This window comes from Rutidosis leptorrhynchoides, chromosome 2 (assembly GCF_046630445.1).
Source record: "Rutidosis leptorrhynchoides isolate AG116_Rl617_1_P2 chromosome 2, CSIRO_AGI_Rlap_v1, whole genome shotgun sequence".
Taxonomy (NCBI): Eukaryota; Viridiplantae; Streptophyta; class Magnoliopsida; order Asterales; family Asteraceae; genus Rutidosis; species Rutidosis leptorrhynchoides.
Genome location: NC_092334.1, coordinates 456,790,091 through 456,810,011, shown reverse-complemented (window position 1 = coordinate 456,810,011; position 19,921 = coordinate 456,790,091).

The window sequence follows — 19,921 nt, the reverse complement described above, 5'->3', positions numbered from 1 at the left end:
GAACACCAATGGGCCAAAAAAGTGCTACGAATGCGGACAGAAGGGCCATTTCAGAAATGCATGTCCAAATAAGCGAAATGATGGTGGACCACCGCGCGCTAGAGCTTTCAACGTTAATGCAAGGGACGCACGCGAAAACCCCGACTTGGTGACAGGTATATTCAAAATCAACAATCTTTTAGATTCTGTCTTGTTTGATACTAGTGCGGATAGAAGTTATGTATGTAGACATTTTTGTGATAAGATTAATTGGTCATTAGTCCCATTAAAAGAGAGTATGCTCGTCGAGGTCGCCAACGGTAAACTTGAAAAAGTTGACCACATTAGTCGAGGAGCTATTATCAACATAGCTGGCGCTGATTTCGAAATTGATTTGATACCTATCAAACTGGGAAGTTTTGACGTGATCGTCGGTATGGATTGGTTGAGCAAGATAAGGACCGATATTATTTGTGGAGATAAAGCACTTCGCATACCACAAGGAGACGGTGAGCCACTGGTTATCTACGGAGAGAGATGTACCTCGAAGCTGATCCTCATTAGTTGCGTGAAAGCACAAAAGATTATGAAGAAGGGACGTCTTGCTGTCCTAGCGCATGTGAAAACGGTAGACACCGACGTGAAGAATGTGAACGATGTTCAAATTTTGAACGAATTTTCCGATGTCTTCCCAGAGGAATTGCCTGGATTACCGCCGCTAAGAGCAGTAGAGTTTCAGATCGACTTAGTGCCAGGAGCTGCACCTGTAGCTCACGCACCTTATAGATTCGCACCTTCCGAGATGCAAGAATTACAAAGCCAACTACAAGAACTACTTGATCAAGGATTTATCCAACCAAGTTTCTCGCCTTGGGGCGCACCTGTGTTGTTTGTGAAGAAGAAGGATGGATCCTTCCATATGTGTATCGACTACCGTGAGCTCAACAAATTGACTATCAAGAATCGGTATCCTCTTCCACGAATTGAAGATCTTTTTGACCAACTACAAGGATCGAGTGTCTACTCAAAGATCGATTTGCGATCCAGTTATCATCAGTTGAGGGTGAAGGAAAGTGACGTGATGAAAACTGCATTCAGAACCCGTTATGGTCATTATGAGTTTCTCGTGATGCCATTCGGTTTGACAAATGCACCTGCCGTGTTCATGGATCTTATGAATCGTGTCTGCAAGCTGTACTTGGATAAGTTTGTTATCGTCTTCATAGACGATATCCTCACCTACTCTAAGAGCGAATAAGAGCATGAGCAACACCTCCGGCTAGTACTTGAACTCTTGAGGCAAGAGCAACTTTACGCCAAATTCTCCAAGTGTGAATTTTGGTTGAAGGAAGTCCAGTTTCTGGGTCATGTTGTGAGCGACCAGGGTATCAAAGTTGATCCCGCCAAGATTGAAGCTATCAGCAAGTGGGAGACTCCCACTACTCCAACCCACATTCGCCAATTCCTAGGTCTCGCCGGTTATTACCGAAGGTTTATCGAAGGTTTCTCTCTGATTGCGCGTCCTTTGACCGCACTGACTCACAAGGGCAAGAAGTTCATTTGGGAACCCGCACACGAATTAGCATTTCAAACTTTGAAGAAGAGGTTAACCACCGCACCTATCCTATCACTTCTTGAGGGCAGTGACGACTTTGTTTTTTATTGTGATGCATTGAAGAGTGGTTTTGGTTGTGTACTGATGCAACGCTCAAAGGTTATCACCTATGCCTCCCGCCAATTGAAGATTCACGAATGGAATTACACTACTCACAATCTTGAACTTGGAGCCGTTGTCTTTGCGCTCAAATTGTGGAGACATTATTTGTATGGAACTAAGAGCACTATTTTCACCGATCACAAGAGTCTCCAGCACATCTTCGATAAGAAACAACTGAATATGAGACAGCGTCAATGGATCGAGACGCTCAACGACTACGATTGTGAACTCCGTTATCATCCTGGCAAGGCCAATGTTGTAGCTGACGCTTTGAGCCGAAAGGAGAGGATGGCACCTCTTCGTGTTAGGGCTCTGAACATCACCATTCATTCGAACCTCAACAGCCAGATCAGAGTAGCCCAAGATGAGGCTCTCAAGGAGGAAAATATATCTCATGAACATTTGAACATACTTGTCTCTCGATTCGAGGTTAGGGAGTCTGGACTCCGATGTTATGCCGGAAGAATTTAGGTACCTCTTTATGGAGATCTACGGAACCTTACACTTGATGAAGCACACAAATCGAGATATTCAATTCATCCTGGAGCGGGCAAGATGTACCACGATCTTAAAGAACAGTATTGGTGGCCGAATCTTAAGAAGGACGTTGCGACTTATGTTGGTAAGTGTTTGACTTGCTCGAAGGTTATAGCCGAGCATCAGAGACCTTTTGGTTTTCTTTAACAACCAGAAATCCCACAATGGAAGTGGGAACGGATAACAATGGATTTCATCACCAAGCTACCAAAGACGGTGGGCGGATACGATACCATCTGGGTTATCGTTGACCGTCTTACCAAATCTGCACACTTTCTAGCGATGAAGGAAACAGATACAATGGAGAGACTTACTCAACTATACATCAAGGAGGTTGTATCTCTTCATGGTGTACCTTTATCGATCATCTCGGATCGCGATCCCTGTTTTGCTTCTAGATTTTAGCATTCTTTGCAAGAAGTCATGGGAACTCGTCTTGACATGAGTACTGCTTATCACCCTCAGACTGACGGGCAAAGTGAACGAACAATTCAGACCTTGAAAGACATGTTGCGTGCATGTGTCATTGATTTCGGAAAGGCCTGGGAAAGACATTTGCCACTCGCTGAATTTTCGTACAACAACAGTTATCACTCAAGCATTAATGCTGCACCTTTTGAAGCATTGTATGGCCGTAAGTGCCGATATCCTATTTGTTGGGCCGAAGTAGGCAAAAAGAAAATCACCGGACCCGAGGTAGTCCATGAAACAACGGAGAAGATTGCTCAGATTCAAGCTAGACTTAAGACTGCCCGCGATTGTCAGAAGAGTTATGCCGATCTTAAATGTAAAGACTTTGAATTCAATGTTGGTGATCGTATTATGTTGAAGGTGGCACCTTGGAAAGGTGTGATTCGTTTTGGAAAATGTGGAAAGTTAAACCCACGTTACATTGGTCCTTTTGAGATCTTGGAACGTGTTGGACCCATTGCTTACCGTTTGGATCTACCAGCACAATTGAGCTCAGTTCATCCTACCTTCCACGTGTCAAACTTGAAGAAGTGTCTTGCTGTACGTGAACTTATCATACCACTTGAGGAACTTACAATTGATGACAAACTCCACTTTGTGGAAGAGCCTGTTGAAATTATGGATCGTGAGATCAAGACTTTGAAATGCAACAAGATTCCGATCGTCCGAGTACGATGGAATGCCAAACGAGGACCTGAGTTTACTTGGGAACGAGAGGATCAAATGATGCAGAAGTATCCTCACCTTTTCCCGACTCCTCCATCTACCTCAGCCTAAAATTTCGGGACGAAATTTTCTTTAACAGGTGGGTAATGTAACAACCCTGGTTTTTCCAACGTTTATTTATTAATAATTATTATCATTAATACGTGCGATTAAACGAATGTATGTTATTACATTTACATGTTGCCATGATTTCCCGTACTTGACTTTAATTGCCCAAAACGTCTTTGTGACACGCGAAACTTACACGAATAATATTTTCAAGTATTATTTACATTCATGATTGATTTTATTAATCATTTTAATTAACTATGGTGATTAGTTAGTTACTTGGGCTTTAATTGGATTTATTTGTTAATTAATGGAACTTGGACTTGATTAATGTAAATGGACTCTTGAATATGGGCTTATAAGCCCACCCTACTTCTTAGTTGGACTATTTAGCCCATGTCTTTCACTTGTAAGTATCACTTTAGATGGTAACTAGTTAGTTAAGGAAATAAGAATCTAGTCTTCACATAATCCCCATGCAAATACACCAAATAACCAACTTTATGAACCTTTACCATGCATGGACTAGTGGTTTATTTCTTTCCTCCCTTTCCCTCATGTGGCTGTCGGCCATAGGCCTTTTGATGGAGGTTTTTGTTTCAATTTTTCTATTACTTCTTGCTCACAATTCTCTCATTCCAAAACACACATTACTTGCTCACTTTTTCTCTCATTTCTTTCTCTTATTCTCTCTAAATATTGTGAGTAACTTGAACTTCTTTTTCTCTTTTTCTTTCTTGCTAAAACCGTGACATAACACCCCTTAATCATCATCATCATTTGTTGTTTTGATACTTGTCTTTGTTAATTACTTACTAGTTGTTACTTGTTTCATATTGTTGTTGTTTACTTACTATTTTCTAAGAAGCAAACTTGTTAGTTTGATTCTTCATCTAACTTGTTCTTACAAGGCATACAAGAACATAAAGTTTCTAGCTTATGTTCTTCATTTATTGTTTCAAAAGTTTGTAAGTTCATGGTTGTAAAAAAAAATCATACTTGTGAATCATGTTTGTAAACTTAAAAGTTTACATTCTTAAAGATCAAACTTTGGTTTGAATCTTTAAAGTATGAACAACCCATGAACTAGTTACTAGTTACTTAGTTTATTTACTTCATATTATGCATTTTGAATTCATGTTTGTTGGTTGAAATTGGTCAAATGTTACTAGTTAACTTTGATCTCATTAATCTTGAACTAAAATTAACTTTAAAAGTTCAAGAACATGTAAGTAAGTTTCTTTAATTATAACTTGATACACTTATGTTAGATCTAGACTTTTGATTCTTGGATTTTCAAGATCAAAATAAGAATTATGTTCTACAACTTAAGATCTTGATTTCATAAGTTCACTTTCAAGTTTGTAACTTATTATTAGTTTTAAAGTTCATGTAAGCGTTAGATCTAAGACCTTGATGTAACTTTGGTTCATCAAACTTCATACAACACTTAAGTGAGTTGTGCTACATGTCTTAGAGTTACACATGAGTCATAATAGTCAAAAATTGGTTAATATTACTTTTATAGTTCATGAATGTGTTAAATCTAAGACTTTGATGTAACTTTAGTTCATCAAAACACTTGCAACACTTAAGAGAGTTGTGCTTCATGTCTTAGACTTACACTTGGGTTATTATGGTCAAACCTTGGTAAAAATGATGCAAACACATCAACGAGTTATACACTTGAAGCTATATGCATCAAGGATGAGAACCATGATAAGCATCGAGCACCAAGAACCACCGGAACCTACTGACCCTACTGTTTTACTGTTTCTGGGTCTGATCAGTAAGACCTGGGCTGTTTTAATGTTGATTTTCAGATATCTCTGTTCGAGTATATAACTTTTCATATAGGACTCGTCTTAATCCGAGTTACGGTTTAGGATTTATGGCCCTCCGATCGTCACTATGTCCATTTAACGTTGTGCTGAAAATTCTGACCTACTCGCACTTAGACCGTCGCCACGGTCAAACGAAGATGTGTTTGCTTCTGTAACTTTTACCACAACTAAAGGACTCATAGACGGAGCCATGGACACTGGTCTCACCTTATTTCAGTAGGTATAGAGGTCGTGGTGACTGACCGAACTCAGCCTTTGTTTTAAACTACTTTCATGCATGAAACTTACTTTACATGTTTTGTTTAATGATGAATGATGATGACCTTTAAGACCTTATTTACATACTTTTAAACCTATTCGGACAATTTACTGACTTAGTACTATTTAACTTAGGTTGAGGACCCGTTTGGACAACCTTCATTACTTGCTTACTTTCCGAGTCATACTTTACAGCTACTTTATCATTGTGAGTTATAGCATTCCCTTTTTACTTTAACTTATTTTGGGAACTGAGAATACATGCGGATTTTATGTTTTACATACTAGGCACGAGTACTTAAACTTTATATGTGTGGGTTATATAACGGCATAAATATTCCCTTTAACTCGGTAACGTTTAGTCATTGGTTTTTGAACCGGTGAACGCGAATCTTAGATATGGATCCATAGGGTTTGACATCCCCACTCGGGCTAGTAGCGCTAGCATTTAACGAGTTTTTAATACTTCGTAAACATGCGCACTTGCCAAGTGTACTTTCAGGGGGTATAAATGTTAAGTTAGTTACCAAGTGCCCACGGTTAACATATACTTTATCATACTGTTTTGAAACGCTCTTTGTAGCACTGAAATCTCGTGGCCTACCTTACATACTGTTATACTTAAACTATAGCTCACCAACCTTTGTGTTGACATTTTTAAGCATGTTTTTATCAGGTGCTTAAGGTTATTTGCTTCCGCTGACGTGCTAGTCTTGCCGTAGACACCTACTGCTCTAGTGTTATCACCGCATGAATTGTTTATCTTGCATTCAAACTTTAATACAATTGAGACTATGTTTTGTAACGACCTAAGGGTCACATACATTTATTCATGCTTGCTATTCGTAGAAGCATACTGTTGGTGTAAAACAATTGACGTCGGTTATGGCGTCATCTTTTTATCGTGAATGCAACTTTTTTTATTATAGCATATGGTACTTAACCTTGTAATGATCCTGTTGTTGATGATTCATACACGATGGTTTTGTACGGGGCATCACAAACCTCCTCGCATGCTTGCAGAGATAGTTTTAATCATAACGTAGATGACTCACCTTATCTTTCGCTCTTATAATAAAAAGCGAACTGCTTAGGCTATTAGAAAAGAAACTCTGAAAAAATTTCTTAAGGTAAAATGAGAGTTTGCTTGAGGACAAGCAAAGTGTAAGTGTGAGATATTTGATATCGGCTAAAAAGTCACGTTTTCACCCCGGTATTAAAGGCCAAAAACAAGAAAGATTCAAACTTTGTCGATAAAATACCCACTTCGTCGGTTAGAATTGAAGAACAAGTAATTACAAAGACGGTGCAAAAAGAATCAAGAGAATCGGAGCTACAACGAAGATTCTAGAGCGAAAACGGTGAAAGACAAGAAATCAAGTTACGATCCAGGGAACCAGGCAAGCCAGACGGCCTGCCTGGCTCACAAACGGCCTGCCAAACGGCTCAGATAAATGGCCCCTGAAAACGGCTTGCCCTGGCAAACGACCCCTGCAAACGGCCTGCCAGCCGTTTGCAGGGAAATTTTAGGCTTATTTAAAGGGTCTTTGTCATTCATTCCAACACACACTTCAATTCACTTATTTCTCTCTCTTGTACAATATTAGTCATACTTTCAAGGTCTTCGACTCCGTGCGGGAAACCTAGTACCCGGAGAAGAACGCCGAAGATTGTATTATGAGCGGTCTGGAGTTTGAAGTTGTCACTTTTGTATTCAGAACTCGTTTAATCTGCTGGTACTTCTATCCTTTATCTTTATATAATGTCTTCTATCATTATGTTCTGTGATATTGTTGGGATGATTAGCGAGTAGTTTTCTTTAGTGTATGCTATGATGTAAGCAGTTATAATGCCGAAATAATGTTATGGTTTGTGTATGTTGTTGAAATGTTTTCTGATTATGCTTTAAACTCAATCGGTTTTCCAACTAATATAACGTAGTTATTGGCTCTGATATTAGGAAGTCGTGAACCCTGATTCAGAGTAGACTATCTGTGTCACCCCTTGGTAAGAGAAGTCTATCGGATACAACGTAAGATCGACTGAGGCACACCGGTTGTAGGAAGTCTGTCGAGCTTTGGATTCCGATTGAGGACTCTTTCGTAGTGAAACATCTGACTAGACCCTTAGTACATTGTCGGTCTCAGACCATGCTAGTGTAGTCACTAAGCATATAAACTTTGTACGTGCATGCTGAAGCACAACGGTTGTTGTAAGCTGTACCTCTGCTAAGTAAGACCATGGAACCCGGTCAGTGTTAATCAGTACAGTGCACCATAACGCGGTCTCAAGCATTGCACCCCTCTTGAGGGATTCTTAGTTAATTAAGGAACTATTTGTTTAGACACATAAAGGAACCGTTAGGATAACCGAACGTGTTCATGGAAGTCAGCTTGACTTGGCCATGGTGTTCTTTATGGTTGAACTCTTCTTAAAGGGCCTAACTATCTTTTAAAACCAATCATTAACGAAAGCATTGAAACACATCACGTCTCTCGGATATGGTAAACCATGTATTCTATTATGCTTAAGAAAGTTTAGACCTTTGTGGAATGTTAATACGTCACCCAACCGAGTCGCTCAATTGGATGAGCTGTCTGAACGTGTATGCCTTTAGTCAGACTGCACGGGCGTCGGGGGTAAGGGACGTTGTTGTCTATTCAGAATCTTTAAGCCTATCGCATTACCCAGTGACATGTCTTACGACAGGGGCGTTTAGGACCAGTGTAATGAATACAAGGCCTATGCCTATTCATGAGCCAGCATTCCATAATCTCGGCAGAATAACTGATGAAATCATAGTATGTACTTACTTTAACCTTATCTGAATTACGAATTTTATCGCATTTACTTTATCTGTCTTATAAATTAGAAAATCCCAAAATTAGGTAACCACTACTCCATCAAAACTATCTTAGGCTTTGATATAGGTTCGATTCTACTGATATCTCAAAAATACGACTCTAGGTCATACTTCCCTTACTCATACTAAGGAGTAGTACGATTTAGGCCCCGCTAAATATAAATTTAAAACAGTACCCCCTCTTGGTGGCTGATTCTGACGTGTTGAGACCCAACGACACCGCACAAATAAAACTGTCCGTTTCGGCCATATCAGAGACAGTAGTTTCTGATAATGCTACTGGCTCCAAAGACAAACCAGTGGATCTTGATACTGATGCAGCAGATTCTACTGCCAAGGATACTAGTGGTTCTAAGCCTTCAGGTGAAGGTAAAAATGATGGTGATCATGGTGATGAGTCAGATTCTGACCTTCCACCTCCATCACCCCACAGTGGTACTCCTATTATTGCTGCTACTGCACAACCATCAACCAGTGTAGTTGATGTGTCTGAAATAGAAGGGTTGTCTACCCTTACTCTCTAAAGGACAGTTACCAGAATCACCCCTGATATTATAAGGGCCATCAGGGAAACCATCATTAATAATGTTGCTGAAGCAATTCGACGTGCTGGCTGTATTACTACATCAGCTATTGAAACCCAACTACGTCAGACCAATGCCTTTGCTGACTTGGCAGTTGATGCTATCAGGCAGCATTATGAAGAAGAAGAACTAAAGCAGCATATCATCTCTCATAACGAGTACACTGATCATATCACTCGCCTTCAAGCTGAATTAGATCTTGAGAGATCAAGGAATAGATTCCTTAATGATGAGAACGGAATGTTGGAAGAGAGGGTGGAGTCATATGAACAGCAAATGGCTACAATGATTCCTGCTACTGCTTATGTTCGAATGGTTGAGACGATGTAACGAATGGCTGATCTTCAAGCTGATGTTAGAGAAAGTGTCAATCAAATGGCCATGGGTGTTGCTAGAAACAAAGTTAGAACATCCAACCTATGTCTTCAACAATATGGTGTGGACCCTGGTGCAAATCTATCTTCCACTGAAGCTGACTGGAACAAATTTACATTCTCTATGCCTGAATCAAATAGTGATCTTGATGTCTCTGTTCCCCCAGGCTCTACTTCTGCGCCTGCTGATAACAAAAATGGGGAGAAGAAATCTAAAAGTCAAAAGAAGAGAAAACAATCTGAGGGGGAGCATGAGCATGAAAAGGCTCCAAAGCAGCAGAGGAGAGATGATGGTTGTGATGATGGTAGTGAAGGAAGATCTGGCCCTAAGCCCAGTAATGCTCATACTTAAGCAGGTGCTAAGGGTGCTAGTGGATCTCAACCCATTATTCCTGCCACACTTGTGGATGATATTGATTCTGGCAGTAAGCCCAGTGATAATGTGTCTGAACTGGCTCCGGCTGAATCTTTTGTTGACTCTCAATCCATTGAATAGAAGTTAAAACAAAAATTGGAGAGACACTAGAAGAAGCAGCAAGATTTAAATGACGCCTTTAATGCCAAGTTTGAGGCCTATGTTGCAAAGAAAAAGCACAGATTTGAGCATAGAAGAGGTCTCTCTCGTGATCAACTTGAAATTCACAATGAGCCGCTCAGCATTAATCAATATAAGAAAGATGCATGAAAAAGAAATGCTAAGTTCTTGGTGAAGTATGACAAGAAGAATGAATAAATGTATGCTGAGCGAGCAGAAAGAATAAGGAACATGACACCTGAAGGGATTTAAAAGTACTTGGATTCTAATAGGTCAGGGGAGAGAGGGATAATGTATCTCTACAATGGTTGAATGGTATGATGAAATCCAGTCAATCTTCTCAACCAGCAACTCCTGCTCAGCCAGCTACGCAACAACAGTCAGTTGAGATTGTTCATCTTGATGATGATGATGAGAAGCTAGTAGAGACAGATCTCTCAGCTACTGAGGGGGAGCATCTTGCTATAACTCCCCTACTGCCTCCGCAAGAACTAGTATCCATAAAAGAACCATTAGCTAAACCCAAGCCAACTGATAAACAAAGGGTAAAATCTGCCCCTAGGGACAACCAGCCCCTAAGGAAAGAGCCTTTATTCGAGGCAGCTAATGAAGATATTGTAGCAGTTGTACCAGCTGATACTACTCAGTTAGCTAGTAATGAAGACACATCAAGGAGTGCTGTGACATAAGACCCAGCTGGTAGTGTGCTGCAGGGAGAAAGAAGTGTAGAAGACCCAGCAAAGGAGGAAGAGCTGGGAGCTTAAACTGATAATGATTCTGGTGATGCTACTGATTTTACTGTCTGGGGTAGTGGCAACTCAAACTTTGTTCTATCACCTCTACCAGCAGACACTCATGCTTACTTTGATAGGACACTGGGTGATCTCCACTTCTATGAACCATTGGGTCCTTCTGGCACAACAGAATTACCGTATGAATATCCTCCATCTTCCCCTAAGAAAAATGTTAAACATACTACTTGGGAAAATGAATCAGTTGCACGAAGAAAGCCTGATCTCAGAAAGATGAATGCAGAGGAAAATGAGGCTTATGAAATCTTTGTTGCTGAATTGCTGAATATTCAGGCAGCAGGGAGACCAGATAAAATACGCCAAATGAAAATGTTGTATCATCCTCTTGACCAGCAATTCTACATTGATGCTATGGACTTCAACATTAATATTGTTGTACATCTATTAAATAGTGGCCAAAGACTCCACAATGATGAGGAGTAGGCACTCTTCTATGAGGCTGTGCAACTAGATATGAATTTACAGTAATATTGCAATGCCATTATTACTGATGAGGGAAGGGAATTGATAGCAGCAACAAAATCCCTGAACATCACAGTTGATGAATATATTACAAGTATTCAACTGGAACAACAAAGAAGGGACGATGCTGAATAAGTTGAAAGGTTAAGGCTTAGGGAGGAAGAAGCTAAACTGGCTGCTGATAGAAAACAAGAAGCTGAATCTCTCAAATTAGCAAAAGCCATAGTTAAAGCTCAGGAAAAAGTATTTGATAAGCTTGAAGTTGCTGAGAAGGTCCCTACAGAAGCTCCACAAGAAACTGAAAGAATAAAAGAACTGACTGATCATTTCTTCAGGAGCAAATATGTTGATGTGATTACCAGAAGGTCTAACCCTGGTAAGATCATCAAGTGTCATAAAGGAACAAAAAGGACCTTCAGTATCAGCAGAGATTATAATGTTTATGAGAAGGTAGATTACACAAATCTGAAAACTTTTGGATTTAGTGAATGGATGGAGATGCTGCAGTACTTCATTGGTAAAGGTCAAAGCATTCTCAGAGAGACACTAAAACTTGAGTTACAAGACCTATTTGATAAAGTAATCAAATATGGGGATGCACCAGTGGTGAATGTAGAAGAAGTACTGGCTCAAAATCCTAAAAGAAAGAAATCCATTGGTGCTGGCCCACACAAAAGAGATCCAATCATTCTACCTCCTCAAATACCAGTATTTGATATGAAAGACTTTCCTGAGCTGTTCCCTGAAACCTGGGCTGCAGCTAAAGTTAAAGAAGAAGAGCTATCTGAGGAAGAAGAGGAAAAAGAGAAGGATAAAGACAGATAACCTTCTATTGTCAAATTTGTATATTTTGTTATTTCATAATTCATTATATTACCTTGAAATTAATGTATATATTTCATGTAATGAATGTGAAATGAGTTTATCTTCAAAATCATATCAATTTATAAGATATAGATAACTCAGCAAAAGATCTCAAAACAAACCTAAGAGGGACAAATTTACTGCCTATTTTCATTAGGTCCCTTAGTGCTGGATTTAGTGTTTTCTCTATATGTCGTAAGTTTTCTCATCATCAAATAGGGGGAGATTGTTGATTCCCCAAAATAATTAAAGATTTTATTATGACAAAACAACAATTATGTACACTAAGATGTTATGTGCAGCCAACATAGGTTTAGTTATGTATAGACAGCAATTGTTGCGGCGTCGAGTGTTTTAGTATGCTGCCTAGTCTACCAGCACAAGGTAGATAGTATTCTTCAATTAGCACAAGATGTGTGCCTAGCAAATCATGAAGATCAAGTAACTCAGCATAGAAGAACCAGCGTAGCTGGTAAGTAGCGTACTACATGAAGACAGCTATGCTCTATTACAAGCATAGTGTTTTCCTGAATGGTCTACATCAATTGTACCATTCAACAAAAGTCAGAGACAAATTTAAACAGAAAAGGACACACGTCGGTGGCTGATAAGTGACCTTACAAGACCACGTGGAAATGCAGAAGTTTAACGCATGTGCTGACATGTGTAATACTTTGTCAATGCCTAGGGAACCCAACATTCTGTTTGTTTATTCAAATAGTGGTACCAAACCAAATTGGGGTGTTCCTGCAAATAGCTACCAAAGAGGAAAGAAGGGAGCACGCTCTCTGATGCAGTTGTCCCCACAAGTACAGACATCCTATGTACCAATGGACAATAGAACAATTACATAGATATTAGGACTACTATAAATAGAAGTATCCACTATTGTAATATCTAGTGGTGTGGGTTTATTTGAATAGAGTGCAAAATGTGTAATAGCTTAAGATATCCTCTATAACTATAATCTAGGTGTAATCTGTATTCAATCAAATGTTATTCCGCCAAGAACAGTTATGATTCTTTGTGATTCATATCAATAAAGAATAACCGTTGAAAACTACTTTTGACTCTTATTTAAATTGCATGTTTGAATACTAAACTGTGATAACACTTAAGTTAATTAAAAGAATTGTATTCACCCCCTCTACAATACTCCTGTTGTTAATCAAGGGACCAACAAGGGTTTAGTTCACGGGAGCAAACTTAAGATTTTTTTTTATTAATTTCGTGCACACATGTTAGGGTTACAATAGGGTGTTTATATAGGCAAGTCTAAAGAAGGAAACAACTTAAAGAGTAAGAAAACACAATTTTCCTCGTCAGGCTCCCGAATATGCATAAGCCTCGTCGGGACTGGAGGAGCCGCGCCGTGGCTTAAAGCATGATTTTGAAACTGACAGCATTGCAACCTTCGAACCTCAATCCAAGTGTTGTGCCATGACGCACCTTAATGAGCCACGGCGCGCCTTAACACTATAACGCACTTTTTCTTATTGTTTTGATATCCTTCACACATTCAGCAATCTTGTAACATCCCAAATAAATAAGTTAATATTTTATAAAGTATTAATTTTGACATTTATGTAAGTATTATGTTTGTATTATAATGGTTAATATTTAAGGCTTGTTAAGTTAAAGTTAAGAGGGGCTAAGGGTGCAAAGTTAGTTTAAGGACCTTCCATATTATGGTTTTGGTGGGGAGGGAAGAAAGTGTAAATAAGGCAAAGACAATTTAATTAAATTGGCTAAATGCTGAAATTTCATTATCAGTTGCAAAAAAAAAAAAAATACAGAAAGTTAGTGTGCTTGTGTGTAAGTGACGACCCAAACAAGGAAGAAGGAGAAATCCTCCATTGGAAGATTTGAAAACATGTAAGTAGAAATTCATATAATCTAGTGTGCTTTAATCATCATAACAAGTTGCAATTCTTCAATTTTTTTCCATTTGTGCACAATTAGGGTTCTTAAATCCCTAAAGACAAGGTATGAACTTCTAAGTCTATGTATCACTAAATTGGTTGTTTTAGATGAATCTCAAGCTTATAAGTTGTTGTATGTTGTGAGTGTGCACATTTGTATGATTAAAAATGAATTTTAATTGATGTTTGGATGTAAGTTCATGTATGAACTTGCTATTTGAGTGTGTGATATGAAAATGATGAATTTGGTGTAACATATAGTCTAGAATCAAGTCATGCACACTAGGTGTTTGATGAAATGCCTCAATGAAGATGATTATGAGATTTAGCTAAATTGTGAAGAAGAAAGTTTATGTTTTGAATTGTTGAAAGTAATTGTTGTTTAGAAGGTTAAGTTCTAAATTGTATGGATTAAATTAGAGAACTTGAATATTGAAGAAAAATGATACTTTATGAATGTTCATGTACTATAATAAGTTAAGAAGGGAGATTAAGAAAGATTAAGTTCAAATGTGTAAGTATATGAAAGTGTTGTAAGCATTTGAAAGATGTAAATTCGTTTGAATTTTGTCAATGACGAGATTAGCTCTTGTATAGGTGCTAATCAAGATAAAGGAACTTCAAGCGACAAAGGAATCTCTTTTAACCAAGGTGAGTTTATAGGGGGTAAATTGGGCGGGTCAAGAGTGGCTTAGTGTTCACGGATTACATCCGTGCAAGAGGGTAACGACTAAGTGCACTAGATGTATAGCTTAGATAGGATTATTAGGTATGCCTAATAATTGTATCTATGGTTGATGATTAGCTTAGGCAAGGTCATTAAGCTTGCTTAATGATCTTGTCTATGGTATGACCTAGCTTAGACACTTTGGGTGTCTATGTATGTATGCATTATGATTAAGGTTAGCTTAGGCATATGTGTATGCCTATGGTCATGTTTAGCTTAGGCACAATTACTAGGGTTGACCTTAGTAAGTTATGTCTATGGCAAGAAATGGAGTCAGATCCGATAGTAAGTAAGCAACCTTCGGGTTGGAAAGGTCAAGTGATGCATTGCTTATGCTCAATGATATGTGTTCTTTTATTCGCCTATAACTCACTAAGCATGAAAGCTTACCCCTATGTTATGTTTATGTTTTTATAGGAACGAAAGGACATCGCGAAGGTAAGGAGCCTATTTGAGGATAGCAGAGCATTGGTCATAGAGTAAGTGGTAGTGCAAGTCCCTATTTTGAATCTAGCTCTATTGATACCGCTTATCGACATTAAAACTTTTGTACTCATAAACTATGTTACTTTTGAGATTTGGGACCAAATGTTATGTTTAAGATGTGTAAACGTGTTATTCATGACTAAATGGTTTTTGTAATGTTTGACGATGTAAGAAACTGTTTAACTAAGTTTGTTTATGTACTATGTTGTTAAAATGGTGTTGGGTGAGGAAGAAATGATGAAAATGTGATTTTTAAAGCAAGTTAAAGTTTAGTACCAGCGACAGCACAGGGCCGCGCCGTGACCCCATTCATCGCGCCGCGCCGTTAGGCGTATTTTGATAACAGGAGGAATGTTAAACTACTCCGAAATCTTTTGTCTGGTAGTGCCTTGCCTAGACTTGCCGCTCCGTGGCATATCACTGGGATGGGTGGTCAACCAAATTTAAAAAAAAAGTTATCGTTTTCAGAGCGTTAAAAGTTGGTATCAGAGCTATGGTTTAAGGGACTTGGATAATCCTTTATAGGGATTCTCTAGGCTTAAACCATCGTTGATAGAAGATAAGCGGTTTAGGACTTGCATGATAGATAAGATTAAAGGATTATGCCATGCTCCATAGGAAAGAGTTTATTGACGAGACCTATAGTGTAGTACTGAGATTGTGAATGATTCGAACAAGAATTTAATGCCCATTAACCATGAGTTATAAATGATTAAGTGTGTAATACAATGGTGTAATGATGACCGGCCATCACCATTACATCATTATAGTACGCATGAACATCTACTATGGTCATGGTGAAATGAGTTGGAAATCCTTTCGGTCACTTAAGTTATGCTCAATTGTTGACACATGTGTTTGAACTAATGGGTTGGATGTATTATTTCAGAATGGCTATTGTATCTCCTAATAGAAGCAATGAAGAGGACGATGAGTATGTCCACACCCCGTCAAGAGAGTCTGTCGAAGACTCGTAATCTGAATCTGATGAAATTACGATGGCAAATGATCTTTCGGGGCAAATAGGGCAAGCCTTGTGCGATACACCCCAACTCTTCTAGAAAAGATAAAGAAGTTGATTAATGAGCAATTAGATGAAAAGTTAAAGACTCTTATGACGAATAATCCCGTGTTAAGAGGAGAAGGGGGAAGTGGGGTGAGACAAGAGGAAGTAGAAGTCCCGAAAAGGAAGGATGAGCATTTTGAGTTCAAAAATTTTGCAAATTGTCATCCACCGGAATTTCATGGTAAATTTGATCCGATTGTTAGTCAAAGGTGGATCGACGAGATAGAAGAAACTTTCATGTTGTGCCAATGTCCTGAACACTTAAAGGTAATTTACGCGGCACACCAAATGAAGGGCAGTGGTTATGAATGGTGGAATTTTATAGTTAAGTCACATGGACGGAATGTGGCAACAAGTTTTCCATGGGAAAAGTTTCATGAGATGTTTATGGATCAATTTGCTCCACCCGCCGAAGTTGGTAGGTTAAAGTCCGAATTCATGAATATTGAACATGGGAGTAAATCCGTAATCGAGTTCAATGCCGAATTTAATGATAAGTTTCGTTTTTGCCCGGATTTTGTTTCAAGTCCTAAGTTAATGATGGACTACTATCATGAGAAGTTAAATCCCGAAATAAGTGAGTTCATCGATAAGAGTACGTATAAGACCTTAGCCGAAATGATGAACAAGGCTCTTCTGAGGGAACATGAACTTAAGAAGAAAGCCGCGTTTAAACGAAAGTTGGATCAAGATTCAAAGTCATTGCAAAACAATAGCCCGAAGAAAGGTAAGTTAAATTCCGACTACCCACAAAAGTCAAAAGGGGGTTTTGCGCCGGGGAAAGGTAGTGGTAAAGAAGTAAAAACGTGCAATAGATGTGGTAAAAATCATACGGGCGAGAGTAAAGCGGGTACTACTGATTGTTACTCATGTGGAAAACCGGGTCATAGAGCCGCCGAGTGTCCTAAGAAAGGGAAACAGTATTATTACTGTTTTGAAAAGGACCATTTTCAAGCTGAATGCCTGGAATATAAAAAGGATCTAGCAAGTGGTGGTGTTAAGAAGGAGGTTAAAATGGAACCAAAGACGAGTGATAGCCGACCAAGAGCCCGAGCCCATCAGATTACCGCTCTCGAAGCGAAGGAATCCCAAAATGTGGTGTCAGGTACCTTTATTGTAAACTCTTTACCTGCGCATGTTTTGTTGGATTCCGGTGCTACGCGGTCGTTTGTTTCTTATTCTTTTTATAAACATTTTGACATGACCCCAAGTATGTTAGAGCATCCTCTAGAGGTAGAGATAGCAGACAATAAAACCATTATGGTTTATAGTGTCATTAAGAGATGTGAAATTATTTTGGATGATGAGAAGTTTGCTATAGATTTAATACCCATGCATATGGGAGAATTTCAAGTAATTGGTATGGATTGGCTAGATGATAATGAAGGAATAATATTATGTCGAAAGAAAATTGTATTAGTTCAAGCACCAAGTGGAAAGGTTATTTGGATTTATGGGGAACGGGCTAGACATGCTATTCCTATATGTACGTATGCTAGAGCCAAATGATTTTTGTCCCATGGGTGTTGTGCATTTCTGGCACATGTGATCGATGATTCAAAGAAGGTTTTTGGGATAAATGATGTACCGGTAGTTAATGAGTTTCCGGATGTGTTTCCGGATGAATTGCCCGGTGTTCCTCCCGAACGAGAAGTAGAGTTTCGAATAGAGTTGATTCCCGGATCCACGCCAATTGCCAAAGCACCATATCGACTAGCTCCGTCGGAAATGAGGGAAATGATGACTCAACTACAAAATCTGATAGATAAAGGTTTTATTTGTCCTAGTAGTTCACCTTGGGGAGCTCCGGTATTGTTTGTGAAAAAGAAGGATGGAACAATGAGAATGTGTATCGACTATCGTGAATTGAATAAAGTCACTATTAAGAATAAATATCCATTGCCAAGGATAGATGACTTGTTTGATCAATTACAAGGGGCATGTTTCTTTTCAAAGATAGATCTAAGGTCGGGTTATCATCAATTAAAGGTGAAGGAAGAGGATATCCCTAAAATGGATTTTTGCACTAGGTATGGTCATTATGAATTCGTGGTAATACCTTTTGGGTTAACTAATGCTCCGGCCGCGTTTATGGATTTGATGAATAGGATGTGTCGACCGATGCTCGATAGGTTTGTGATTGTATTCATTGACGACATTATAGTATATTCTAAAGGGGAAGAGGAGCATGTGGTGCATTTACGAAAAGTGTTAGAAACTTTAAGGAAAGAAAAGTTGTTCGCTAAGTTCTCTAAGTGTGAGTTTTGGCTTCGTGAAGTACAATTTTTAGGACATGTCATTAATAAGAAGGGTATTTGTGTTGATCCGACGAAGATTGAAGAGGTAATGAGATGGGAACTGCCTATGAATCCCACCAAAGTTAGAATTTTTCTAGGCTTAGCGGGGTATTATCGATGGTTCATACAAGATTTTTCTAGAATAGCCACCCCACTCACAAAGTTAACCTGTAAGAATGCGCAATGGAAATGGGAAGAAAAGCAAGAACGGGCATTTCAACTCCTTAAAGAGAAACTTGTTCAAGCTCCTATACTAGTCTTACCGGAAGGGAATGAGAATATGACAGTTTATTGTGATGCTTCTAAGAAAGGTTTGGGATGTGTGCTAATGCAAAACGGGAAAGTCATAGCTTATGCTTCTCGACAATTGAAAATACATGAAAAATGTTATCCTACCCATGATCTAGAATTAACGGCCGTAGTCTTTGCCTTGAAAATATGGCGTCATTATCTTTATGGTGTAAAGTTCTCCATCTATACCGATCATAAAAACTTAAAGTACTTGTTTGATCACAGAGATTTAAATGATAGGCAAAGGAGAGGGCTCGACTTGGTGAAAGATTACGATTGTGAAATTTTATACCACCCTGGGAAGGCTAATGTGGTGGCGGATGTTCTTAGTAGGAAGTCGAGCCACCAACCAATTAAGGTAACAAGTTTAGTCATGGTAATATCACCCCAAATATTCGATAGTATCTGAGCAGCGCAAGATGAAGCATTAACCCCCGAAAATGTGAGGAAAGAAAGAATCAAAGGACAAGTTAATGATTTTATAGTAGATTCCCGTGGTCTAAGGCTTAGATATGGAAGAATTTGGGTACCTTTACAAAGTGGTGCTAGAATTGAGCTCCTTGACTTAGCTCACAAATCTAAGTATTCGATTCACCCTGGTGCTATGAAAATGTATAGGGACCTAAGGAAAGACTATTGGTGGCCAGGAATGAAGAGAGATATAGTAAAGTATGTTCATAAGTGTCTTACTTGCCTCCAAGTAAAAGCCGATCATCAAATGCCGTATGGTAAACTTCAACCACTAGAGGTACCGGTATGGAAATGGGAGCATATCACGATGGATTTAGTGACTAAGTTGCCTAAGACCCCTCGGCAACACTATGCCATTTGGGTTATTGTTGATAGATTGACTAAGAGTGCGTTATTTTTGGCAATAAGAGAAGCTTCATCGTCGGAAACAATGTCTAAATTATATATGAAGGAGGTGTTGCAAGACATGGAGTGCCGATTTCCATTGTTTCAGACCGTGACACCCGATTTACCTCACGATATTGGAGAAAATTTCAAGAAGAGATGGGCACCAAGTTGCATGTGAGCACCGCGTTTCACCCACAAAT